Genomic DNA, 14,739 nt, shown 5'->3' with positions numbered 1-14,739 from the left:
TGGCTCACCCGTATCTGTCAATGTGGTTAGGGTGCTCTGCTTTTTGGATGAATCACCTATTCATCCGGCAAAATGACTTACAATTAGTTAACAATAAAAGCAGGCACTCACCAGCTGGCTAGTCTAATAAGTAGTAGCTTTATATAATAATATAAAATTTACAGTAAAAAGTATACATAAAATGTTTAACATATAATGCACTGGGGGTAATTAGAACACTGTGGTATCTTGCTTTGGTTGACTAACTGAATGGATATTAGGCTTTAGGTCTATGGGTGTATAGAATACATATAATCAATTCATATAAATCAAATAAGTGTCCTGTGTATGGTAACACGAATAAAAATACAAAACTCAAATGTCCTTCTGTGAACAAAAACCTGTGAAGAATAAAATGGAGATCCTGTGGAAAATAAGTGAAAAAAAGAAGTATATATACTGTTGATAGATTTTGAGTGAATATAGTGTTAGATAAGGTCGTGCATAGACCTAATAGCAATTCCTCAGGTGAGGTATGTGTTGTTTCAATTCAGTAGTGATTCCTCTATGCGTTAGGCAGTAGGGCTTAGGTAAAGAATGGTCGGGTTTTGGAACTGGGGCGTCCCCCTGGTTCTTCAAACCCTCTTACCTTGCCCTTGGTTAAGGCTAAACTCTTTAGGGGTGCCTCTCTCCTAAACGCTAGGGTCCTTGGTGCAGGATCCAATAGTGTGAGAATTTTCTCTCGCCGGTCTCAGCGTTCCACGAGGGTGCTTCCTTGCGTCTCAGCAATCAGGAAGTAATCTCTCAAGTTCTCGTGGTCTCGCGATAAGTTGGTCCAGCTGAATTTACACTGGATTGTAGATGCAGACTAGACGATATTCTTCCAACTGTTTGTATATTCGGATTAAGGTGGGTAATTACTCGCAGGAACCAGCCAGACGCGTTTCGAGGGTCCTCCCTCTTCCTCAGTGGCTATAGTGCGAGTGTTACCCTTCTTACTTATATAATATGGTTCTCTGAGGTCCCACCCAACTCCGACATGGTTTTCACTTGTTCTAATTAGGTTAAATCTTCAGTGCAAAGTACTACTTAAATATATATGTATAGACTATTTGTCTTACTAAATAATTTGCTAATCTTTATTATTTAAGATACAATTTAAAAGTGTATATAAGAATATATAGGAATATAATTTAAAAGTATATATAAGAATATAAATAGTACAAATATATAAGCTCTAATTTGAGATCCTTAAATATGTAAATCTGGGATAACAATTACTTATTTTATTATATAAAGCTACTACTTATTAGACTAGCCAGCTGGTGAGTGCCTGCTTTTATTGTTAACTACTACCAATTAAGCATATTAGGTGATGTGCATCTCTGTAATGAGAAGGGGTGTGGTCTAATGACATCAACACCCTATATTAGGTGTGCATAATTATTAGGCAACTTCCTTTCCTTTGGCAAAATGGGTCAAAAGAAGGACTTGACAGGCTCAGAAAAGTCAAAAATAGTGAGATATCTTGCAGAGGGATGCAGCACTCTTAAAATTGCAAAGCTTCTGAAGCGTGATCATCGAACAATCAAGCGTTTCATTCAAAATAGTCAACAGGGTCGCAAGAAGCGTGTGGAAAAACCAAGGCGCAAAATAACTGCCCATGAACTGAGAAAAGTCAAGCGTGCAGCTGCCAAGATGCCACTTGCCACCAGTTTGGCCATATTTCAGAGCTGCAACATCACTGGAGTGCCCAAAAGCACAAGGTGTGCAATACTCAGAGACATGGCCAAGGTAAGAAAGGCTGAAAGACGACCACCACTGAACAAGACACACAAACTGAAACGTCAAGACTGGGCCAAGAAATATCTCAAGACTGATTTTTCTAAGGTTTTATGGACTGATGAAATGAGAGTGAGTCTTGATGGGCCAGATGGATGGGCCCGTGGCTGGATTGGTAAAGGGCAGAGAGCTCCAGTCCGACTCAGACGCCAGTAAGGTGGAGTACTGGTTTGGGCTGGTATCATCAAAGATGAGCTTGTGGGGCCTTTTCGGTTTGAGGATGGAGTCAAGCTCAACTCCCAGTCCTACTGCCAGTTTCTGGAAGACACCTTCTTCAAGCAGTGGTACAGGAAGAAGTCTGCATCCTTCAAGAAAAACATGATTTTCATGCAGGACAATGCTCCATCACACGCGTCCAAGTACTCCACAGCGTGGCTGGCAAGAAAGGGTATAAAAGAAGAAAATCTAATGACATGGCCTCCTTGTTCACCTGATCTGAACCCCATTGAGAACCTGTGGTCCATCATCAAATGTGAGATTTACAAGGAGGGAAAACAGTACACCTCTCTGAACAGTGTCTGGGAGGCTGTGGTTGCTGCTGCACGCAATGTTGATGGTGAACAGATCAAAACACTGACAGGATCCATGGATGGCAGGCTTTTGAGTATCCTTGCAAAGAAAGGTGGCTATATTGGTCACTGATTTGTTTTTGTTTTGTTTTTGAATGTCAGAAATGTATATTTGTGAATGTTGAGATGTTATATTGGTTTCACTGGTAAAAATAAATAATTGAAATGGGTATATATTTGTTTTTTGTTAAGTTGCCTAATAATTATGCACAGTAATAGTCACCTGCACACACAGATATCCCCCTAAAATAGCTAAAACTAAAAACAAACTAAAAACTACTTCCAAAAATATTCAGCTTTGATATTAATGAGTTTTTTGGGTTCATTGAGAACATGGTTGTTGTTCAATAATAAAATTAATCCTCAAAAATACAACTTGCCTAATAATTCTGCACTCCCTGTATTACTGCATGTGAAGGGGGCACAGCTGGGCCTATTACTGCATGTGAAGGGGGCACAGCTGGGCATATTACTGCCTGTGAAGAGGGCACAGCTGGGCATATTACTGCCTGTGAAGAGGGCACAGCTGGGCATATTACTGCCTGTGAAGGGGACACTTTACTGAGCATATTACTGTCAGGGGACATATAACTGGGCATAACTACTGTGAGGGGGCACATATCTGGCCATAACTACTGTGAGGGGGCACATATCTGGCCATAACTACTGTGAGGGGGCATATAACTGGGCATAACTACTGTGAAGGGGCACATAACTGGGCATACCTAATGTGAGAAGGCACATATCTGAGCATCATTACTGTGAGGGGGCACCTATCTAGCCATAACTACTTTGATGGGGCATGTATCTAGCCATAACAACTGTGAGGGGGGCACATATCTGGGCATCGCTACTGTGATGGGGCACATATCTGGGCATTGCAACTGTGAGGGGGCACATATCTAGGCATCGCTACTGTGAGGGGCGCATGTCTGGCCATAACTACTGTGAGGGGGCACATATCTGGTCATAACTACTGTGAAGGGGGCACAATGCTGGCATAACTACTGTGTGGTGGCATAAAGGAGGAAAAATTTGTATGTGGGGGCATTTAGAGGACTGTTTGTTTTTTGGGCGGAGTTAGAGGCCTGGCCTAGTGATGAAAAAATTTGGGGACATAATGTACCTCTTCCTTCTTTTCAAAAGTTGGGAGGTACACTGCCTGTCTAAAAAAAAAGTCGCCACCTGGATTTAACTAAGCAAATAGTTATGAGCCTCCTATTGGATAATTACTGCATGGGCGATTATCTTTCAGCTGGCAACAAGTTATTTAACCCCAACTGGTGCAATGAGTTGCTTCTCATTTCTTAACCCCTTAGTGACCAAGCCTGTTTGGGCCTTTATGACCAAGCGTTTTTCTTCCTTTATTTATGGTCTCATTCCAAGAGCTATAACTTTTTTATTTTTTCATCTATATAGCTTTATGAGGGCTTGTTTTTTACGGGACAAGTTGTAGTTTTTAATGGCGCCATTTTGGGGGTACACATAACTTTCTGATTAACTTTTATTAACTCTTTCTGGGAGGGAGATGGGGAAAAATAGCAATACTGCCACTGCGTTTTTACATTATACATTTTTGGCGTTCATTTTTCGGTACAAATAACATAATATCTTTATTCTCTGGGTCAGTACGATTACAGTGATACTAAATACTTATAATTTTGTTTACGTTTTACTACTTTTTTTGCAATAAAACACCTTTTATTAACCAAAAAAATGATTTTGCATTGCCACTTCACAAGACCCATAACTTTTTTTTAAATTTTTTATATGGAATTGTGTGAGGGCTTGATTTTTGAAAGACGACTTGTATTTTTCATTGGTATGATTTTGGAGTAAATGCCGCTTTTTGATCGCTTGTTATTACGTTTTTTTTGGGTGAAAACTAAGAATAAATTCGAAATTCTGTCTTTTTTTATTTTTTATTTTTTACGGCGTTCACCATAGGGGATAATTTATGTAATATTTATGTAGTCCCGGTCGTTACGGACGCGGCAATACCAAACATATGGGGGATATTTTCTTTTTGCAATTTTTTTCATTGAAAAGCGTATTTTCAATGGAAAAAAAAGCATATTTTTTTATTTTATGGAATTTTTTTATTTAATAAATGTGTATTTTTTTCTATTTTTTTTACTACTTAATAGTCCCACAAGGGGACTATAATATACAGTATTTTGATTGCTTTTAAAATGTAATGCATTATCTCTATAATGCATTGCATTTCAATAGCAATGCTATTCAAACATTGACCAGCAGACTGCGCCAGAGAGGCACAGCCTGCTGGAAGTAACGGAAGACAGGCTCGGGGCCCTGATCGGAAGCAAGGTAAGCTTCCCAGCACATCAGCACCCCGCGATCGCATTTTCGGGGTGCTGATGGGAGACAGAGGGAGTCCGCTCCCTCTGTCACCACTTTACATGCAGCGGGCGCCATTGCACCCGGCATGTAAAGGGTTAAACAGCCCAGATCGGCACTCCTGCCGGTCCGGGCTGTTAGAGCAGGGACCCGGCTCTCATGTGAGAGCCAGGTCCGCGCTCCCCGCTGCAGGCGCGAGCCGTGCAGCGCTTAAACTGGGCCGCCGTAAAAACGCGGCAGCCCAGCCTAAGGCCCCTTAGTGACCGCCGTAAAAACACGTATGGGTGGTCACTAAGGGGTTAAACAACCATGTCAGAAGACACACATCTCGTGGTTGTGGAAAAGATGTTAGTCTGTTTGAGAAGGGTCAAATCATTGGCATGCATCAAGCAGAGAAAACATCTAAGGAGATTGCAGAAACTACTAAAATTGGGTTAAGAACTGTCCAACGCATTATTAAAAACTGGAAGGATAGTGGGGACCCATCGTATTCGAGGAAGAAATGTGGCGGGGAAAAAATCCTGAATGATCGAGATCGGCAATCACTTAAACGTTTTGAGAAATCAAATCGAAGAAAAACAACAGTAGAACTCAGGGCTATGTTTAATAGTTAAAGTAAGAGCATTTCCACACACACAATGCGAAGGCAACTCAAGGAATAGGGACTGAACAGCTGTGTAGCTGTAAGAAAACCACTAATCAGTGAGGAAAACTAGAAAAAAAAAGGCTTCAATTTGCTAGGGAGCATAAAGATTGGACTCTGAAGCAATGGAAGAAGGTCATGTGGTCTGATGAGTACAGGATTGCCCTGTTCCAGAGTGATGGGCGCATCAGGGTAAAAAGAGAGGCAGATAAAGTGATGCACCCATCATGCCTAGTGCCTACTGTACAAGCCTGTGGGGGCAGTGCTATGATCTGTGGTTGCTGCAGTTGGCCAGGTCTAGGTTCAGCAACAGTATGTGCTTCAAGTGTCAGCTGACTACCTGAACATACTGAATGACCAGGTTATTCCATCAATGGATTTTTTCTTCCCTGATGGCATGGGCATATTCCAAGATGACAATGTCAGGATTCATCGGGCTCAAATTGTGAAAGAGTGGTTTAGGGAGCATGAGATATCATTTTCACACATGGATTGGCCACCACAGTGTCCAGACCTTAACCCCATTGAGAATCTTTGGGATGTGCTGGAGAAGGCTTTGCGCAGCAGTCAGACTCTACCATCATCAATGAAAGATCTTGGTGAAAAATTAATGCAACACTGGATGGAAATAAATCTTGTGACATTGCAGAAGCTTATCAAAACAATGCTACAGCAAATGCGTGCCATAATCAAAGCTAAAGGCTTTTTTTTTGTGGCGACTTTTTTTTTGGACAGGCAGTGTATGTTAAATGGGTATTGGTTGGTTGAAGTTATCCCCTACCCACAGGATAGGGGATAGCTATTAGATTGATAGGGGTCCTACTGCTAGGACACCCACCGTTCATGAGAACGGGGGCCCCTTACCCCTGCAGCTGCCCTGAAATGAACAGTGGGTGGTGGCATGAGGGCCATTGCTCCATTTATTTCTATGAGAGTTCTGGAGATAGCCAAGTACAGCGCTCCACTATCTCTAGAACTCCCATAGAAATGAAAGGAGCGGTGGCACTCATGCCCGACCACCCCATCTGTTGATTTTAGGGGAGCTGCAGGGGGTTACGAAGCCCCCTTTTTCGTGATCGTAGGGGTCCCAGCGGTAGGACCCCCACAGATCTAATAGCTATCCCCTATACTGTGGATAGGGGATAACGTCCAACCAACCCAAAACCCCTTTAAAACACCAGAATAACCGCTTGTGGTTTTTTAACCCTACTGTTTTTATGTATCATATTCTTTGTTGACTTTTTGAATTGTTTCTTGCAAAAAATTGCCCACTTTCATTTTCTTCATGGTATTTTTACACTATAGAGAAGATCTTGTGAAAATGCCTGCAAAAAAAACACCAAGAGCTACAGCATGCTCATAATTACCCAAATTTTAGTTGGTAAATTCAGGGCATGTAAGCCCTGTCCCCCAGTAACTCCCCAAACCCGGCAGGTGGAGCCCAAATTTGCCCGAATTTTCTCTGAAGATTTGACTTCATGAGCATGACCTTGTCTGTATTGAGGTCTGCAAACCACAAATCTGCATTTTCCAGGATGTCCTCCATGACAGCACCCATGGAGGATGTCCTATTGGCCTCTGTGGGGACAGGAAGAGAGAGAGAGATTAAAAGGCCCCTCCCTACCCCCTCTCTCCAGTGTTCTTCCTGTCCCTACGAGGTTAGGGGGAGAGAGGAAGAAGTCCCGTATGGGATGGAATATGGAAAGAGGGCGAGTCTGGTCGGGGGGTTATGCCTCTCCTCTTCAGACTCATGCAGCCCCAAAAATCTGTGAGTGGTCCCCTGTGTGAGGGATGAGACTCCATCTTGGTGTCTGCAGCAAACATTTTACATTGTATGACCTCTTTGAAGTTAATAGATCAGAAACTTTGACATGCAAAAGTCCCTGCAGGAAGTAACTTAGCCCCCACCTTTGCTATTTTCGATAGATGGAAACTGCTAGCTATAAAACTTATTTCCTGTATTCTGAATTGTATGCGTCTGCGTTTAATTGACATTTACATTTTCTGTTTCTATAAGCACATATATGTACAAATATAGTCATGACATTTATTAAATGTGTGTGGGTGGCTTTTCCACCCCCTTCCTCGCCAAGACAGTATAATATGATATGCATTTTGTTTGAATAAACAGAGACTTGTTTGATTACTGAGTGTCGGTCAATCAATGCTCCAGATGGGTACCCATTACTAAATCTATGGGCAATGATGATTTGGAACTCAGCATAAATTAGAGTAAGGGGTCTTTGCCCCCACAAATTCTTTGGCGCCCAACGTGGGGCTTGACCAGTGAACTCTGACCTTACGGTTCCGACCGCAACAGGAGGAGACCCGGACTCACAGATACTACAAACAGCGCTGCAAGGTAAGAAGCTTATTCTTACAAAAATATATCTGTGTTTCCTGTGTCTTCACCTGGGTCCGAAACAGTGGGCCTATTGAAGTTTCTCTGACGGTCAAGCCTTTTAAAATGGTAAGAACCTATTTATGCTGAGATATTATATTTGATTGGTCTTGGTCTTGGGAAACGTTTGGTTTGGTTATTGGTGTTGTGATTTACGTACTGGTTGTTGTTTGGATTTTGTATCGTATCACAGAAAATGCCCGTAGAGGAAATAGTGAACCGTGGAGTCCTCTGAGAAAGTGTTACGACAATATAGAGTTTTCCTATGTGTAATATAGTTGATACATTAACAGGAGATTAATGGGGAAGTCAGCTATAAGGAAGCACATGGATGATTGTACAGTAATAACTGTAGATATTTCAGACGTCTGGTAGAGAAATTCTTAACACATAGACATGGGCAATACGAAGAGTATACCTGAGGGATATAAATTAGCCAAGCACTCTAGCACTTAGTCAAAGATGTAGGAGGAAAACAAGACAAGAAAAGACAGAGAAGGTGTTACAGAAGGCGGGTATGAAACATGGTAACTTAGATTCTGAAGTTTGGGAAAGGTTCAAAAGAACACATAGTGGTTGGATGAAGGATCAGGAATGTGAGGAGGTTGTGGAATGTTGGTGTCGGGCAGCAGAGAAAGTGAAGAATGAGAAATGGCCAAATGTAACATTTGGAGGAAATTTGTATTATGACACAAGTGTAAAACATGACAATGACAGTGAGACAGAAAATAAAATATGTCCGCCACCTTCAGCTCCCCCACCGTCACATTCTGGGACGATGGACAGACCAGGCTGGACATGTACAATGTGTGAAAACCAGAATCTTGACTGGACGGAAACTTGTAGAGTATGTGGGGCACCCCGACCTAGACTGCGTACAGTCGTGGCCAAAAGTTTTGAGAATGACACAAATATTAGTTTTCACAAAGTTTGCTGCTAAACTGCTTTTAGATCTTTGTTTCAGTTGTTTCTGTGATGCAGTGAAATATAATTACACGCACTTCATACGTTTCAAAGGCTTTTATCGACAATTACATGACATTTATGCAAAGAGTCAGTATTTGCAGTGTTGGCCCTTCTTTTTCAGGACCTCTGCAATTCAACTGGGCATGCTTTCAATCAACTTCTGGGCAAATTCCTGACTGATAGCAACCCATTCTTTCATAATCACTTCTTGGAGTTTGTCAGAATTAGTGGGTTTTTGTTTGTCCACCCCCCGCCTCTTGAGGATTGATCACAAGTTCTCAATGGGATTAAGATCTGGGGAGTTTCCAGGCCATGGACCCAAAATGTCAACGTTTTGGTCCCCGAGCCACTTAGTTATCACTTTTGCCTTATGGCACGGTGCTCCATCGTGCTGGAAAATGCATTGTTCTTCACCAAACTGTTGTTGGATTGTTGGAAGAAGTTGCTGTTGGAGGGTGTTTTGGTACCATTCTTTATTCATGGCTGTGTTTTTGTGAGTGAGCCCACTCCCTTGGATGAGAAGCAACCCCACACATGAATGGTCTCAGGATGCTTTACTGTTGGCATGACACAGGACTGATGGTAGCGCTCACGTTTTCTTCTCCGGACAAGCCTTTTTCCAGATGCCCCAAACAATCGGAAAGAGGCTTCATCAGAGAATATGACTTTGCCCCAGTCCTCAGCAGTCCATTCACCATACTTTCTGCAGAAGATCAATCTGTCCCTGATGTTTTTTTTGTAGAGAAGTGGCTTCTTTGCTGCCCTTCTTGACACCAGGCCATCTTCCAAAAGTCTTCGCCTCACTGTGCGTGCAGATGCGCTCACACCTGCCTGCTGCCATTCCTGAGCAAGCTCTGCACTGGTGGCACTCCCATCCCGCAGCTGAATCCTCTTTAGGAGACGATCCTGGCGCTTGCTGGACTTTCTTGGACGCCCTGAAGCCTTCTTAACAAGAATTGAACCTCTTTCCTTGAAGTTCTTGAAGATCCTTTAAATTGTTAATTGAGGTGCAATCTTAGTAGCCACAATATCCTTGCCAGTGAAGCCATTTTTATGCAACGCAATGATGGCTGCACGCGTTTCTTTGCAGGTCACCATGATTAACAATGGAAGAACAATGATTTCAAGCATCACCCTCCATTTAACATGTCAAGTCTGCCATTTTAACCATATCAGCCTGACATAATGATCTCCAGCCTTGTGCTCGTCAACATTCTCACCTGAGTTAACAAGACGATTACTGAAATGATCTCAGCAGGTCCTTTTAATGACAGCAATGAAATTCAGTGGAAAGGTTTTTTTGGGATTAAGTTAATTTTTATGGCAAAGAAGAACTATGCAATTCATCTGATCACTCTTCATAACATTCTGGAGTATATGCAAATTGCTATTATAAAAACTTAAGCAGCAACTTTTCCAATTTTGAATATTTATGTAATTCTCAAAACTTTTGGGCATGACAGTATATTCCGACAGTATGGGAACTCTAGGCTATATACCGAGAGAAATATCTTATTAATATCACGAGGAGTAAACACAAATATACGTTACCGGGTCAAAGGTAGACAGAGTTCAGATGGGACCAGTTCTCATGACCTTTCCTAGTAATCCCAAAAAATTATCCAAGTTTCTTCTGGTAAAGTTTTTTTTTTTTGATTGAATGGATGGATGGATCTATGGCTTAATATAGATCTCTCTTGCTTCTCCGCACACGAGTAATTATTTCCCCCCTTACCTAAGAATCATCCCCTTTTAGATTAGGGATTTCCAATCAGGTAAGGTGGGTGTATTCGCATGCTAATAACATCATGATGTCATATTAACTCCTAATATGGCATCAAACAAATGATAAAATAATATAATATTGTCCATCTGCCTCCAGATGGCACTGTGGTACTGCAGATGAACATCACAACTTTTAAGCATTAAAACTAAATATCTAATAATACGTTCACATGACCTTCTTGACCTTTTTAATATACATCATTGAGGAAGGTCTTTTCCTGACACTTTTAATTACCTATATCCTGGACTTGTTGGAGATGGCTGTCTTCTCCTATCTTTTTGAAATATGTGTTAACGTGATAAAAATGTTATATAACGGCTTTGATGCTTGGCATCAGAACTTGTACATTTCACTTATCTACATCCATGAATAACTATTGTTTTGAAATAACATTTACTCTTCTCAGAAATCCAATTAACATAAACTTACTTCAATGTTTCTGTACCTTCCACAATACATTCTAAATGATAAATACATGGTATAACATATATATAAATCGATACATTGTTACACATAGATAACACATTATATGAATTATTGGTTAAAATATGTTGTAAACTAAATGCACCATACAGAGATATATATAATATAATTATGAATATATGAATTGAACCTCATACAGCAGGTGTGCCTCAAGGATATGAATCCTTATCATGTCATGGCTTATCCATGAAACAACCTTGTTCCCTTCAGACAGACATGTCTGAGGAAGTTAGTTTAAATAAACTAAATTTAGATAAACCCATATCTTTAGCACTAACTTTTAAATACAATGTCCGTTCATGTTCACAGTTATTTTTTATATAAACTGAACTTGCCATAAACTCATCTTGGCCTCTTCAGCCACATAGTAGAACTTTGGTTCAGGCTGATTTTATTCTTAAAGGCAATGAGCATTCATGTTGTTTATAATGTCATTAGATAATATTGTATACGTATGAAAATACACAACTATTCACTTCTATGGGGCTAGGGCTGCGTGAAAAACACAGAATATAGAACATGCTGTGTTTTTCACGCAACGCAGAACTGATGCGTGAAAAAAATGCTCATGTACAGTCGTGGCCAAAAGTTTTGAGAATTACATAAATATGCAAAGCAGTATCTTGCAGGGAAAGAGAACCATCTCGCTAGCGCCACCTTCTGGAAGGGGCTCCCTGTGAGTCAAAGTCCAATTTTTTTTAACAAGCCTTGGACCTTGAAAAGGCAGCCAAGCCAAGTATCTATATGTACAGTCATGGCCAAAAGTTTTGAGAATTACATAAATATTGGAAATTGGAAAGTTGCTGCTTAAGTTTTTATAATAGCAATTTGCATATACTCCAGAATGTTATGAAGAGTGATCAGATGAATTGCATAGTCCTTCTTTGCCATGAAAATTAACTTAATCCCAAAAAAACCTTTCCACTGCATTTCATTGCTGTCATTAAAGGACCTGCTAAGATCATTTCAGTAATCGTCTTGTAAACTCAGGTGAGAATGTTGACGAGCACAAGGCTGGAGATCATTATGTCAGGCTGATTGGGTTAAAATGGCAGACTTGACATGTTAAAAGGAGGGTGATGCTTGAAATCATTGTTCTTCCATTGTTAACTATGGTGACCTGCAAAGAAACGCGTGCAGCCATCATTGCGTTGCATAAAAATGGCTTCACAGGCAAGGATATTGTGGCTACTAAGATTGCACCTCAATCAACAATTTATAGGATCATCAAGAACTTCAAGGAAAGAGGTTCAATTCTTGTTAAGAAGGCTTCAGGGCATCCAAGAAAGTCCAGCAAGCGCCAGGATCGTCTCCTAAAGAGGATTCAGCTGCGGGATGGGAGTGCCACCAGTGCAGAGCTTGCTCAGGAATGGCAGCAGGCAGGTGTGAGCGCATCTGCACGCACAGTGAGGCGAAGACTTTTGGAAGATGGCCTGGTGTCAAGAAGGGCAGCAAAGAAGCCACTTCTCTCCAAAAAAAACCATTAGGGACAGATTGATCTTCTGCAGAAAGTATGGTGAATGGACTGCTGAGGACTGGTGCAAAGTCATATTCTCTGATGAAGCCTCTTTCCGATTGTTTGGGGCATCTGGAAAAAGGCTTGTCCGGAGAAGAAAACGTGAGTGCTACCATCAGTCCTGTGTCATGCCAACAGTAAAGCATCCTGAGACCATTCATGTGTGGGGTTGCTTCTCATCCAAGGGAGTGGGCTCACTCACAATTTTGCCCAAAAACACAGCCATGAATAAAGAATGGTACCTGTCACGGATGGTGTTGCAGAAAGCTGGAACTTATAAATAAACATCCGACTGGCTTGATCCCAAACTAAGGAGCATATGGGTGAGCCCTATAAAACCCGTAAAGCTCTCCCTGACTGCTATGCCCATGCAAAGATCTTTGTGGTAGACGATTGCATGCCCTCGTACCTTATGCTATGTTACACCTGAAAACCCTATAATAGTGAGGGGACATGACCACCGGCTCCCTGCACTTAATACGGACGGGTCACCTACAATCAAGCCAGCAAGAAACACAAATAAAGGAAACAGACTTATCTGAGGAATCAGGAGAAGCAGCATCCAGCAGTGAACACAATCCAGGAAGAAGTATAAACCGCAAAGGGAGGCAGTATGGGAGAGGATATAAAGGGAGACAATCAGTGCAAATAGGTGACAGCTGGGAGATGGAAAGGAGATGAGAAAGTGAAACCAAAACAAAGAACATCATACAACAGGTAGAGAAGAACGTCTGCCAGATCTTCTCACAGAGTTGGCGGTGAGAGTACCCCTCCTTCTACGGATGGACTCCGGACACTCAGAGCCCACCTTCTCAGGATGAGACCTATGGAAAGCCCTGATGAGACGAGTGGCCTTAATGTCCGCCACTGGGACCCACATCCTCTCCTCAGGACCATAACCCTCCCAATGAACGAGGTACTGGAGAGAACCGCGGACAATGCGAGAATCCACAATCCTAGAGACCTGAAATTCAAGATTACCATCAACAAAAATCGAAGGAGAAGGCAAAGAAGAGAGTACAGTGGGTTGGACATAAGGTTTTAATAGGGACCTGTGAAAAACATTATGGATCTTCCAAGTCTGAGGAAGATCAAGACGGAAGGCAACGGGATTGATGACGGACAAGATCTTGTAAGGCCCAATAAACCTAGGACCCAACTTCCAGGAGGGAACCTTCAGTTTCATATTCTTTGTAGACAACCACACCAGATCCCCCACATTCAGGTCCGGACCAGGCACACGTCTCTTATCCGCCACATGCTTAAATCTCTCACATCCTCTTCAGATTACCCTGAATCTTTTGCCTAATAAATGACAAAGACGAGGAAAATCTCTCCTCATCAGGTAAACCAGAAGACCCCTCTCCAGAGAATGTCCCAAACTGCGGATGAAACCCATATGCACCAATAAAGGGTGACTTATCAGAGGACTCCTGGCGACGGTTATTTAAAGCAAACTCAGCAAGGGACAAAAAAGAACACCAATCCTCCTGATTCTCCGCCACAAAACTGCGCAGATATGTCTCCAGATTCTGATTGACGCGTTCGGTCTGACCATTCGACTGAGGGTGAAAAGCAGAAGAGAACGACAACCGAACCCCCAAGCGAGAACAGAAGGCCTTCCAGAATCTGGAAACAAATTGCGTGCCCCTATCAGAAACGATGTCTGAAGGAATGCCATGCAATTTAACAATGTGATCAACAAACGCTTGCGCCAGCGTCTTATCATTGGGTAAGCCAGGAAAGGGAATGAAATGCGCCGTTTTGCTAAAACGGTCCACTACCACCAGAATCACAGTCTTCCCAGAGGAACGAGGCAGGTCCGTAATGAAGTCCATGGACAGATGCGTCCAAGGATGGGAAGGAATGGGTAACGGGAGGAGAGAACCCGATGGCCGTGAATGAGGGACCTTGGCACGAGCACTGGTCTCGCAGGCTGCCACAAAACCCTCCACCGTCTTACGAAGAGCCGGCCACCAGAATCTCTGAGCAATGAGATCCACTGTGGCTCTGCTTCCCGGGTGCCCAGCAAGGACAGTATCGTGGTGCTGCTTAAAAACCTTGTGTCGTAAAGCGAGAGGCACAAACAACCTCCCAGGGGGACAAAGATCAGGAGCCTCTGCCTGGGCTGCCTGAACCTCTGCCTCCAAATCAGGATAAAGAGCAGAGACGACCACCCCTTCAGCCAAAACGCGA

The sequence above is a fragment of the Bufo bufo genome, chromosome 5 (assembly GCF_905171765.1).
Source record: "Bufo bufo chromosome 5, aBufBuf1.1, whole genome shotgun sequence".
NCBI classification, from domain to species: domain Eukaryota; kingdom Metazoa; phylum Chordata; class Amphibia; order Anura; family Bufonidae; genus Bufo; species Bufo bufo.
Note: the sequence above shows the minus strand (reverse complement) of the source record.